The sequence below is a fragment of the Hyperolius riggenbachi genome, chromosome 1 (assembly GCF_040937935.1).
Source record: "Hyperolius riggenbachi isolate aHypRig1 chromosome 1, aHypRig1.pri, whole genome shotgun sequence".
Lineage (NCBI taxonomy): Eukaryota > Metazoa > Chordata > Amphibia > Anura > Hyperoliidae > Hyperolius > Hyperolius riggenbachi.
This window is the reverse complement of record NC_090646.1, coordinates 185612122-185625255: the sequence shown is the minus strand read 5'-3', so window position 1 is coordinate 185625255 and position 13134 is coordinate 185612122. Positions and strand designations below refer to the sequence as shown.

At 44.8% G+C, this 13134-nt stretch overlaps 1 protein-coding gene across 3 annotated transcripts in view; it reads left to right on the top strand.

The window, feature by feature from the left end:
* Positions 1–13134, top strand: part of LOC137570407 (FHF complex subunit HOOK-interacting protein 1A-like) — a 411883-nt gene that overhangs the window by 106002 nt on the left and 292747 nt on the right. For all 3 annotated transcript variants that reach the window (XM_068279087.1, XM_068279101.1, XM_068279085.1), the window contains one exon: positions 3739–3816. The gene's annotated coding sequence lies outside the window, so the exon portion shown is untranslated. The remainder of the gene's footprint in view (positions 1–3738; positions 3817–13134) is intronic.

The following is a 13134-nucleotide window of genomic DNA, read 5'->3' as shown; positions in this document are numbered from 1 at the left end:
TTGGATTTAGATCTGGACTTTGTCTGGGCCATTCTAACACAAAGATATGTTTTGTTTTAAACCATTCCATTGTTGCCCTGGCTTTATGTTTAGGGTTGTTGTCATGCTGGAAGGTGAACCTACGCCCCAGTCTCAAGTCTTTTGCAGACTCCAAGAGGTTTTCTTCCAAGTTTGCCCTGTATTTGGCTCCATCCATCTTCCCATCAACTCTGACCAGCTTTCCTGTCCCTGCTGAAGAGATGCACCCCCCGAGCATGATGCTGCCACCACCATATTTGACAGTGGGGATGGTGTGTTCAGAGTGATGTGCAGTGTTAGTTTTCTGTTAGTTTTCTGCCACACATAGCATTTTGCATTTTGGCCAAAAAGTTCCATTTTGGTCTCATCTGACCAGAGCACCTTCTTCCACATGGTTGCTGTGTCCCCCACATGGCTTGTGGCAAACTGCAAACGGGACTTCTTATGCTTTCTGTTAACAATGCCTTTCTTCTTGCCACTCTTCCATAAAGGCCAACTTTGTACAGTGCATGACTAATAGTTGTCCTATGGACAGAGTCTCCCACCTGAGCTGTAGATCTCTGCAGCTCGTCCAGAGTCACCATAGGCCTCTTGACTGCATTTCTGATCAGTGCTCTCCTTGTTCAGGCTGTGAGTTTAGGTGGATGGCCTTGTCTTGGTAGGTTTACAGTTGTGCCATACTCCTTCCATTTCTGAATGATCGCTTGAACAGTGCTCTTTGGGATGTTCAAGGCTTTGGAAATCTTTTTGTAGCCTAAGCCTGCTTTAAATTTCTCAATAACTTGATCCATGACCTGTCTTGTGTGTTCTTTGGACTTCATGGTTTTGTTGCTCCCAAGATTCTCTTAGACAACCTCTGAGGCCCTCACAGAGCAGCTGTATTTGTACTGACATTAGATTACACACAGGTGCACTCTATTTAGTCATTAGCACGCATCAGACAATGTCTATAGGCAACTGACTGCACTCAGATAAAAGGGGGCCGAATAATTATGCACACACCACTTTGCAGTTATTTATTTGTAAAAAAATGTTTGGAATCATGTATGGTTTTCGTTCCACTTCTCACGTGTACACTACTTTGTGTTGGTCTTTCATGTAGAATTCCAATAAAATTCATTCATGTGTGTGGCAGTAATATGACAAAATGTGGAAAACTTCAAGGGGGCCGAAAAATTTTGCAACCCACTGTATATTAATATTGTTGCACTTTAATACTATTTATTGTGTAAAAACTGATGGTTGTTGCTTTCATGTAGCACTTTTGTGTACACTGTAATTATTGCATGCTGTACGTTTACTGTATGACCCGGGTCATACTCCTGTATGGGCTATTGCAGCCCCTGCTGGAGAGGTCTTGTCCTTGCTGTATCTGTATTATCCCCTGTGGTTGAATGACATGGGCTGTTCGGTCCTTGTTATAATTTTAATTGTTTTTAAAGTCGAATGACTCTTTTTTTTGGCTATCAAATAAACATTTGTAACTTTTTGAATATAATTGCATGGAATTGGTTCTTTGTTCTTTTGATCAAGGAATTATGATCTGAGAATCAACACATTTTGAATGCTATGAGCAGATTGTGCAGGCAAACTCTCATACTTCATGGAGGAGGTACATTTGGTCAGTGATTGGCCAATCAAGGTTGCAGGTGTGTACCAGGCCTTAGTCTACAGGAAACAAAATAAGTGGCTGTTGCACAGGGAGAATATTAGCTTTAAGAAATGACAGGTCTGTGTTACAGGCGAGTCATCACAAGGCTTGCCAAGGAGGAAAGTGCAAACTTTCTCTCACAGCTATATTGTAATTAGCTAAATGAAAGACGTCTGGTAATAAGAATATATGATGTGGGAATGGATGAGGTAGCGTGGATTCAAATGATGCCTGTTGTATCTGTTCATACATTCAGTGCCATGAAACCCTAATTCGAACCTGCTAAAGTCAAGTGCTTCAGTGCATGTATGATCAAATGTGTTTTGTAAACCGAGAAAAGCTTTAATTAAGAAATTAAAGGTGACACTCTGGCTATGAAACTTAAGAATCTAGTTAGACTGGTGGCGGTACTTCTGAGATGAAAGAAGACCAAAGGAAAACTCCAAATTAAATGTGTCACATTCCAAGATATTAGGACTTATGCAACAGAAGGGACTTATGGGTAAATGCGGTTTTTGCACAACAGGCGTTTGCAGTAAATCCTTATTCAGTGGGGTATAAAATAAAGGCAGTCCCTGTCTTACAAATGGCTCAAGCTACAATGTTTCAGAGATACAAAGTTGTCTTCATGTACAAAATATACCATACTTTTTCAATACATATTTTGTTACAGCATTGTAGAAATTGTTATAAGTAATTTAAAACACTTTTAAGTTAATGGGAACCTAAAAACAAACAAATACTTACCTAAGGAGAGGGAAGGCTCTGGGTCTTATAGAGCCTTCCTGTTCCACTCATGGTCCCCTCATGCGTGCACTGTCACCCCCAGTACCAGTATTTGATTGATCGGTCAAATATTGCTCTCTGCCGCCGGAGGAGGCTTCAGAAGTCTTTGGGAGCTCGACTTCTCCCGAAGACGGGCCGCTCCATACTGCGCTCGTGTTGGGTTCCTGAAGACTTTCGACGTCTCCTGCGGTGAATCAGCATCAGAAACACTTCCTATAACTATATATTGCTCTATATTGGTATGTAGCCCCAGCCTACAACTGAGGCATAGATTAGGCTGTTTATTATGCAGAATTCTCCCCACCAGAGTATTCTGGGAGACTAGAGATCTTTTTTACTGGCTTTAGAACATTTTGCAGAGATCACCTGCCAGTAGTAGTTGCCAATAGAAATTTCAGAAAGTAAATCAGGGAGAGGAAAGATTTTACAATGGGCAAACACTGACTAAATAGATTATAAATGATCATTGTAAAAAAACAAAAAACAATTTTACTTCTTTACATTTTTTTTTGACTACAGCTCACCTTTAAAAGGACTCCGAGCACCTCTTATGGGCATGCCTTTAAAGCTGTGTACACACGCCATACCAGATGCAACGCCGGGTCCGCCGGGCGGTCTTTTATACGACAGTAGCGTGTGTGTACGCGCTGTCGGCGGACTGATAAGGCTGTTTCTGAACGATCGTTAAGAAACAGCCTTATCAGTCCACCAACAGACTGTAGACACGCACTACTGTCGGCTAAAGACCACGCAGCGGGAGGGTCCGGCGGACCCGTCGTTGCACTTGGTATTGCACCTGGTAAGACTCTGACCAGTACTGCAAAGTACTTAAAGGTGCATACCTTTCTGTAGCTTGTGCTCTTCGCTTTTATTTTATGCCTGAATTGCCGTTCTACACCAAATAGTTTTCGTTCGATTTCAATTTAAAAATTGTGGCTGCCATCTTGGCTATGTTATAACGTCCGGGTCAATCCTGTCTTCTCTGTTAGAGAAGTGCATCACTGAATGAAGCAGGAAGAGGAAGTGACACGCACGGCCATTGCAAGAGGCTCCTCCAGAGTGGTCATAGCACGACTTCGTTGGAAGTCGTCTGGCTTAAAGGCATGCCCATGAGAGGTGCTCAGAGTCCCTTTAAAACATTATATCCGAAATTGCGTTTTTTACAGCCAGGTGTGCTCTAAAGGCATGTTTTGTTGGCTCTTAAAAGATAATATTTGCTGACCTTTAACAGACCTTATTGTGTTTGTTCATTATTTTCATATGATGTCTTTTTTTTCCTTTAGGAGATTATCTGGTGTTTCCAACTCTGTATAATCCTCTGTAATCCAAACTACAAAATGGATCTCATATATGAACCTTTGGTGAGTACAACATTACTGCTTAAGTGAAGAAATATCTGCTATCCATTGAAGCCATGGCAGCTATGCTGATAAACTAAAGGAAAGCTTCAGTGAGAAGGAAATAGAGGCTGTGATATCTTTATTCTCTTTTTTTTAAGTGCTGCTTTCCTGACTGCTATGCTGGCCTTCACTCTCTAATGCACTCTGAAACCACCCAACACTTTAAATGTCTGTTGCCCGAAATAATTGTTTATTTATTTTGGTGACAGTGTATAAAAACATTTGCTGTACGGCCTCTTTCACACTAGGAGCTGATCCGTGCATTTTGACGGATCGCTCCTAGGATGCGGTAAGCGGGATAACATGAAAGTCTGTTGACTTTTATGTTACCTTTCACATTAGACAAAGCGTTCCAGAGCATTAGGTTGTAACACACCAGGAAGCTTTTAATCGTCTTGCGTCTGTGTTTTCCCGTCGGGGGAATTAGAACTAGTGTCCCTAATCAGGGTCGAACCGCAACTTGCCGACGTCATAAGGCATGTATGAAATCGGGTTTGTGCACGCATTATCTAATGTGAAAGAGCCCTCAAGAAATATCGCTCAGCTGTCTGCTGTTTTATGGAGAGGGGAGGGGGCAGGATGAGTGGGCAGTCTCCATCTGGGAAAACCTGTACACACACTAGATGAAACCTGTACACACACTAGATGAAACCTGTACACACATTAGATGAAACCTGTACACACACTAGATGAAACCTGTACACACACTAGATGAAACCCGTACACACACAAGATGAAACCTGTACACACACTAGATGAAACCTGTACACACACCAGATGAAACCTGTACACACACTGGATGAAACCCGTACACACACAAGATGAAACCTGTACACACACTAGATGAAACCTGTACACACACTAGATGAAACCTGTACACACGCAAGATGAAACCTGTACACACACTAGATGAAACCTGTACACAAACTAAATTAGGCCCCCTGCACACTGCAAATCCGATATGCGATTCCGATTTGTGATTCTGATTTTCCCTGGATGCTATCTAAGCAAGAAGAAAAATGCAGAAAAAAATGCAGCACGCAGTACCGATTAAAAATTGCAAATTGGAATCGCATGTAAAATTGCATCAAAATCACAAATCGGAATTGGAATCGCCTGTAGTGTGCAAGAGCCCTGAAAACTGTACACACTCTAGATTTTGCCCAAGAAGAACTATTTGGATGCATATATGTACATTATAGTATTGTGACTGCTCACCATGAGGGTGAGTCACTAAAGATACCGCACTCAAGCAGCGAGGCTTAATACAAGCAAGCACTAGCGGCTGCACTAGTGAAGTATTGTGGTTGCGCTACCATCACATCTCGTGACAGTAGGAAGGATCACGCGTAAGTTAAGAGTGCACGCTATGCTGACAGGACCGCGCAAACGCTCACTTGTGTTAACCCGTGCTGCTACAGCACGGTATCTTTAGTAAATCAACCTCCATGTCTTAGGGCTGGTGCACACCAAAAGCGGTTCTGAGCAAACACACTTGCGCTTTGAAAACCGCTTGGCTAATGTACTTCAATGGGATGGAGCACACCAGAGCGGTTCGTTATTTCCCCAAAACGCCCCCGTCATTTCCCCAAACGCAAACTCGGGTCCTGCAGCATTTTTGATGATTTCTGAGACAATTCAGCGTTGATGGTAAGTATTGGAAAGTGGAAAATCGCTCTGAAAAGCACTAGATCAGAGTGATTTTCCAAGCGTTTTTGTTACAGAAGCTATTCAGTTACAGCTAAACTGTAATAAAAAATGCTACGCCAAAACACTCCAGAAAACGCTAGGCATGTGTAGAAAATCACTCTGCACATGCCTAGAATCGCTCTAAAAAAACTTCAAAAAGTGTTGCGATTACACTAGCGCTTTTTTGTGTGCACTGGGCCTTATACTACATTTATTGATTAATCCAATTGCTTTGTTGGATTTATTAAAATTATGTTTTTATAATACGCTAATGGAATACTTGTTTAATAATGTTCTTTGATTTACATATTGTACCACTCTATATAGCTTCACAGCTACAAGTATATCAGGGATTGATACTTTAGTTTTGCATGGAAATCAATACTATTTCTTCCCTGTCAGTGGCGATAGATGTGAAGCTTTTTCACTGGAAAAGTCAATCATCTTCAGAGAAGTTCCACTTTTTTAATTCCCATGGACATGATTGAATGTTTGAAGTAAACACAGCTTTATTCCCCGATACTTCCCAGCACTTCCTTAGTAAGTCAGCCCTGAGTGTAATGAAATCAGAAGGGACAATATTTCTTCAAGCATTATTGGATCCCCTAGGTTATGATAGCCTCTGTTTTCTGCCAGCAGAGAAACATCAGTGAATATCTATCGGCATATTGCTGTGATGTCTCTCCTCAGTCTGTTTCTCTGCTGAAAATGAATATTTGAATTGGATTGGCAGCTGTGGGGCAATACAGGCACACATCCTGTCTGTGGGTAATGAATCTGTAAGGCCCATGTTGTGTTTGGCTTTTACTGGATATTTTCAGACCTAAAAAGTAGCAGGAAATATTAAACTCAGAAGGGTGCTTAATTTGAGAAAAATGGAAGCCAGTAAGAGATGATCAAAGAGTGAACACAAATGCAGACTGAAAAATGCATTGATAATGATACTGGGGTTCAATGTCCTTAGATACAAGACCTGGAAATTTTCAACAAGACTCAGGAAATAAGACAGGCATCACAATGTGCACTAATATACTGTGGGCCATATCCTATTAACTTTTCTCTTGAGTTTTCTCCAAGAAGATAATTTCTCATCTTTTCTAAAAAAAAAAACGAAACATTTTTCAGCACTCAGCAATTGAAAAAAGTACTAAAAATTAGATAAAACGGGACTATCAAACTCATTTTGGGTCATTTCTTGCTTGGGGAGCTTTAAAAGTATTTTATTGATGAAGTTTGAAAATGCAGTATCTACTCAGGAGAAAAGTGAATAGGATATAACCTGAACTGCCGCTAATATTGCCATGCACAGGCAGTGCAGGGCAATATAACCAGTGCTAATGCCAGCAGAGTACCATGCGTTGCACAATTAGTGCAACCTTGGGTAGATGGGTAATGTGAGCAGTGCTATAATAACTTTATGATACTTGCTTAGCTTAGGTTACCATGTGTAACATCCACGGAAGCAGTGGCTGCGGGCACGCAGGGTGTCTCCGCAGCTGCCTCGCTTACCGCTCTGGGACTTCGCCCGATCCTCTGGCGTCTAGTACGCCAAGGACGGGGTTGTCCATTACTCATAGGGTTGCTTTATCGCGCGGGCGCGCGCGGAGACAGGACCTTTATGCGGGGAGGAGGCACGTCAGCTGACTGGCTGGTCGGCTGACGTCAGAGGAGACTCACGGCGCTCAGGATTGGCTGATTGGTGGTGGGCGCAGCCGTGAGGTCTCCTCCGCTTCAAAAGCCTTCAGTCTTCACTCGCAACCTGTCTGCTGTTGCGAATACTTATGTGCTAGCGCTCAGACCTTAGATAGTATCCGGTGTGCTTTGATATGGGAGGAAACCAGGGATTTCACACAAGACTAGGAGTATTGTATTATTGTATATTTGAGATTCTGTGTATGACTCTGCCTATCCTCTGACCCTGCTCTTGCTTATCGATTCTGTACTTCTGCCCATCTGACTCTGTTGCTGAACTCTGCCTGATATCATCTCACTACTCTCTTGCTTGTCGATTTTGTACTGTACCTGCCCGCCTGTTACTGATCCTAGCCTGTCTGTCCATTCTACTCACCAGTGAACCCTGTCACTGGTGAAGTGCTCCTTGCTAGTACTCATCAGCTCCTCTGGTGATATCTAGTCCATTAATCTATTACTGTGTACTATAGTACCCACCAGCTCCTCTGGTGAGGTTTAGCAAAACTATTCAGTTACTGTACAAATAGTGCCCACCAGCTCCTTTGGTGAGGTCTAGTTAAACTATTCAGTTACTGTTACACCAAGCACTATTCACCTTGCTATTCTGCTAGCTATACTTGCTTTATTGGTGATTCTGCAGATCACCACATAATCAGGTATAGCGTCTGTATTATCGGTGATTCTGCAGATCACACATAATCAGACGTCAGTGTTGCTACATCAATCGTTACAGAACAGCAGACCAAAATATTATGGAGACACTGTGCAATCGGGTTGAACTTTTGACCACGACCGTTAACGATCTCATAAAGACGGTTAACATACAGCAGACTCAGATTGACCAGGTGGCTGAGACAGTTAACCGTCTTAAGGGTCCTAATGCTCAAGTGTCCTCCCCTCCAGTCATTGAGCCCAGGATGCCCGCTCCTGAAAAATTCTCGGGGCATCGCTCTGATTTTCGAAATTTCACGCACCGGTGCTTATCATATTTTGAGTTACGTCCAGTATCTTCAGGTACAGAGAGTCAAAGGGTTACATTTATAAAGACCTTATTAATTGTGGATTCCCAGTCTTGGGCCTACAGTCTCCCCGAGGGTAGTGAGGCTTTGGCCTCTGTTGAGGATTTTTTCAAAGCGATGACAGTTATATATGACGATCCCGATTTGGCTACGACCAGGGCTGGCCCTAGACTTTTTGCCGCCTGAGGCAAATTTAGAAAAAATGGAGGGGTAGCGGGCAGGACAGGGGTATTGGGCCTAGCGGTGGGGACGGGGGTCAGACCCCCCCCCTCCCTCGCCTGGGTCCCCCGATCTGCGCTCCCCTCCAGCTGTAAATAGTTAGGAAGCAGCCGATAGTATGAGGTACGGGCGGGGAAGACTCACCTCTTCTGCGCTCTAGTGTGCGCTCCACTGACGTCACTTCCTGCAACGCCACCCACTGTATTGTAAGTGGACGGCATTGCAGGAAGTGACCTCAGTGGAGCGCACGCTGGAACGCGGAAAAGGTGAGTCCTCCCTGCCCGTGCCTCTTACTATCGGCTGCTTCCTAACTATTTACAGCTGGAGGGGAGCGCAGATCGGGGGACCCAGGTGAGGGTGGGGGGGGGGGGGCTCGACCCCCCTCCCCACCGCTAGGCCCAATACCCCCATCCTGCCCGCTACCCCTCCTGCTTGGCGGGCAGGCCCCCCGCACCCACGGATGGCGGGTGCCGCCCCTAGAAGTTTGCCGCCTGAGGCAAAAGTTTCACCCCGCCTCATGAGCGGGCCGGCCCTGGCTATGACATGAGAGAGGATACTTAAGACCCTCAGACAGGGGCATGTCTCTGTAGAAACTTACGCTGCTGAATTTAGAAGGTGGGCGGTGTCAGCCAGATGGGGGCAGTATGCTCTTCTAGATTGTTTTTTGATGGGATTGTCTGATGCTGAAGCCGATTTAATGTTGGGTCACCCTGAGCCTAAGTCCTTGGATGAGGCCATATCCTTGGCAATCAAGGTTTGTTCTCAAATCGAACATACAAATGTATATGCATCTTATTTTGTCCCTACCCTAGAGGAGGTGGGACTACGGAACACTTCAAAAAAAATTCCACCTTTTTCTCTTTTCCCTAATTTGAAAACTTTCATGGAGGTGGTAGAAAGGGACATTTCCAAACTAAGAGGACATAAGACAGATGGTGACAATCTGGATTTGTCTGAACGCAACACACTTACAGAGCTAATGTTAAACAAAAAATGGGTCATTAAACCCTCAGATAAAGGGGGAAACATTGTGCTGATGAGGGCCGAGCGTTACAGAGAGATGTGCCTGGATATCTTGAAGAACCAGGATTGTTATGTGAGGGTCTCCCCGTCCAGAGCTGCACGCTGCCAGGGGGAGCTATTTGCAATAATAGATGACGCTTTTTCCCGCACGGTAATTGATTTGGATATAGTGACGTTTTTGAAGGTACTTAATCCGGTTTTGCCAACATTCTATTCACTTCCCAAAGTTCACAAAGACCTCAAAAAACCCCCGGGGCGCCCGATAGTATCGGGTAGGGGATCTCTCACTGAACGGGCAAGCGCATATATAGATAGACATCTTCAGCCGCACGTGTGTGCATTGCCATCATATGTTCGAGATTCATCATACTTGCTGCAGATTTTAGAAAATCTTCAGCTTCCTCCTGGTGTGTTGCTTGTGACTCTGGACGTGGAGGCCCTCTATTCAAGTATACCACACGATTTGGGTGTGGAGGCTGTTAGGATATTTTTGGGGGAGTTGAGCATACAGAATACTGCACATAATATGTTTCTGTTGACTCTTCTGGATTTTATTTTGAGAAACAATATCTTTTTGTTTGAGGACACCCATTACCTCCAGGTGCAGGGGGCAGCGATGGGCACCACGTGTGCTCCGTCGTATGCCAACCTGTACCTGGGGGCGTGGGAGAGAGAGCTGTTTTCCAATGAGGGCCTGGCAATGTACCTGTGCCACGCATTGGCCTGGCACAGGTACATTGACGACATCTTGCTTTTTTGGACGGGTGGCAAAGAATTATTGCTACAATTCATTACAATTATTAATAAAAACATTTGGAATTTGAGGTTTACTGTGCACATGAGTCATGTTGAGGTTCCATTTCTGGATCTTCTGATCTCGGTCTCGGCTGCGGGCCTTGTCTCTACAAGTTTATATAGGAAAGAAACGGCAACAAATGCACTTCTGAGAGCAGAAAGTTTCCATCCAAAACATACCATTAATGGTATCCCTACTGGACAGTATTTGCGGATTCGACGCAACTGTTCAGAGGATGATGCCTTTCAGAGGGAGGCCTTGCAGCTGAGATCGAGATTCAGACAAAGAGGATATAAGAATAAGACTCTTATCAAAGCTTATAAGAGAGCTAATGCCAGTAATAGATCTGCCCTATTGGATAGAAGTAGATGTCCCGCCAGCGAGAGGTCAGAAGTAATCAGGTTCTGTACCAGATTCTCGGCACAGCATAGAGAGGTTTCGAGGATATTGGATAAGCATTGGCACATCCTCACTAATGATGCCAAATTGAGCACAGTGTTAACACAAACTCCCCTCTATTCATTCCGGAGGGCACCGTCCCTACGGGATCTTTTGGTTAACAGTCATTTTGTCGATCCTCGGGCCAACAAGAAGCACTGTAAGGTGACTGGTACATATACTTGTGGTGGTTGTTCGGTATGCCGTTACATTCAGGTGGGCAGATCGGTCCGCCTCCCGGATGGCCGGGATTGGTGTTTCCCACACTATGTAAATTGTAGTACTACTCTTGTGGTTTACTTGTTGCTCTGCACTTGCGGGGCCTTTTATGTGGGAAAGACCAAGAATGAATTTCGCACACGCATCTCGCAACATATCACAAGTATCAAAAGTCCAAATTATAATAACCTTACTCCCGTGGCGAAACATTTTAAGTCCGCTCACGGTGGCAGGTTTCAACATGTGCGTTTTGTTGGTCTGGACAGAATTCATAACTCTGCAAGAGGTGGTAACATGGATCGCTTGCTTCTACAACGTGAAGCAAGGTGGATATTTGATTTGGAGGCAACTAAGGAACCAGGCCTCAATGAAAACACAAGCTATGTTCCCTTTCTGCCACCTTAGGGAGTTTTGGCGCAGCATCCTACACCTGAAGGGTATGTGTTGCTTTTCTAGTGGGAGGGGCTTTGGGGGCTGCCTGCTGGGGCATCTCACATCTAATTTTCCGCATGATGTTTAGGGAGAAAGAAATTTCTTGATTTGTGTTTATGCCATAATTGGCTTGATCCCCATCTGGACAGGGATGTGCAGGCATGCACATCTCTTCCTTTTTTATGGTGGGGGGTAGTCAAAATGTAAGAGTGAGCGGAATTATGTACTGTGATTTAAATTACCTATTTAAATTCGTGGTTTTGTAAAGCCACATATACATATGATAGGCGGTTTCTAATTACGAATAATGATTACTACTGTATAGTCACTTTGTTCTTGTGATGTTGGTTTGGGATGGGATGTGGAGCGCTTGTGTCTGCTTGTGCTGCCGCCGTCTGATCCGGCTGCTCTGGCGTCTCCCGCCCCTTCCCCGGGGCCTGCGTGCGGGGGGGCGGGGCTCGGCGGACGCGCCGGGTGTGCTATTGGGCGCGCCCGTCGTGTCTGCCCGCTCCGCCCCTCCGCTCGCATTGGCCCTGGTGTGGGGGCGGGAGGCGCCGTACATGCGGTCGGATTGGACGGCGGCTTGCACATAGGCGCAGCGTGGTCCACAGAGAGACACGCCTCCTGAAGAAGCCGGCAGAGTCCGGCGAAATCGATCGAGGACGCCGTCCTCCACCATGAGGTCTTCTCCTCCACGCCTCCATGCTGCCTAAACCAGGTGCTGCATCCCTCTCTCCATACCTCAGAGACTCGGCCAGTCTTTCCAGGCTTTATCACAGCAGACCAACAACAGACCGGTGGATACAGTAAGAGCCCTGAGGGCACCTCAACTGCACATGCACATGCGGCCTGCACAGAGACATTGTTAATATTGCCATGCGCCTTGTCTGCTTGCTTTGCATTGTGAATTGGCTAGCACTGGATGTGCCTTGCTGCTGCTTCAATCTGACACATGCTGCTATCTGATGTGCCTGTTTGTTAAAAGTTCCCTAGGAATCATACTGCATGTGCTGTGCTATGCTATATTACAGGACTGTACTCTGCCATATCAATATACTATACTGAGGTGACTTGTTAGCCTGATGGGACGCTGAGCACTCCATTTATCTTTGGAAGATCGTATGCACAATATAGGAGGCTATATGACATGAAAGAATCATTATGTACTGGATGAATGCTCTGGAATCCATTTTTCAAATGAACTTCCTATGATATCCATAAGTCTTTACTTGTGAGGGATTCGGCAGCAATTTTTCATAACAAGGTTTTGATCTATTTTTGCAGGGCTGCGCAGCCATTAACACGTGTGCACATATCTCTGTTTAGGAGGGGGAGAGTATAGGGGACGCCTGGGCGGGTATGTGCATGGATGGGGTGGGGGATGGGCTATATGGTGGGATTTTTATCTTGCAGTTTTTAATAATGAGCATATGTTTGAATAAAGTTTTGTACTTTTGAATAAGACTGATTTGTATTCAATCAGGTCTCACTCCTCCTTTACTCTATCTCATAGTTTGTCCTTGGCAATCAAGATTGATCGGCGAGTTCGCTATCAAAAGCAGACTCGGGGTAAAGTTCCAGGGAGGATTGCTCCTGGTACTTTCTCGCCTCCTGTTCCTTCCTCTCCTCCTCTGGATGAGCCAATGCAGATTGGACAGGCCAAACTCACTGAGGTCAAAAAGAACAGGAGGCGTGCTGAGAGACTCTGTCTTGATTGCGCAGAGAAAGGGCATATAGTGTCAAATTGTCCCA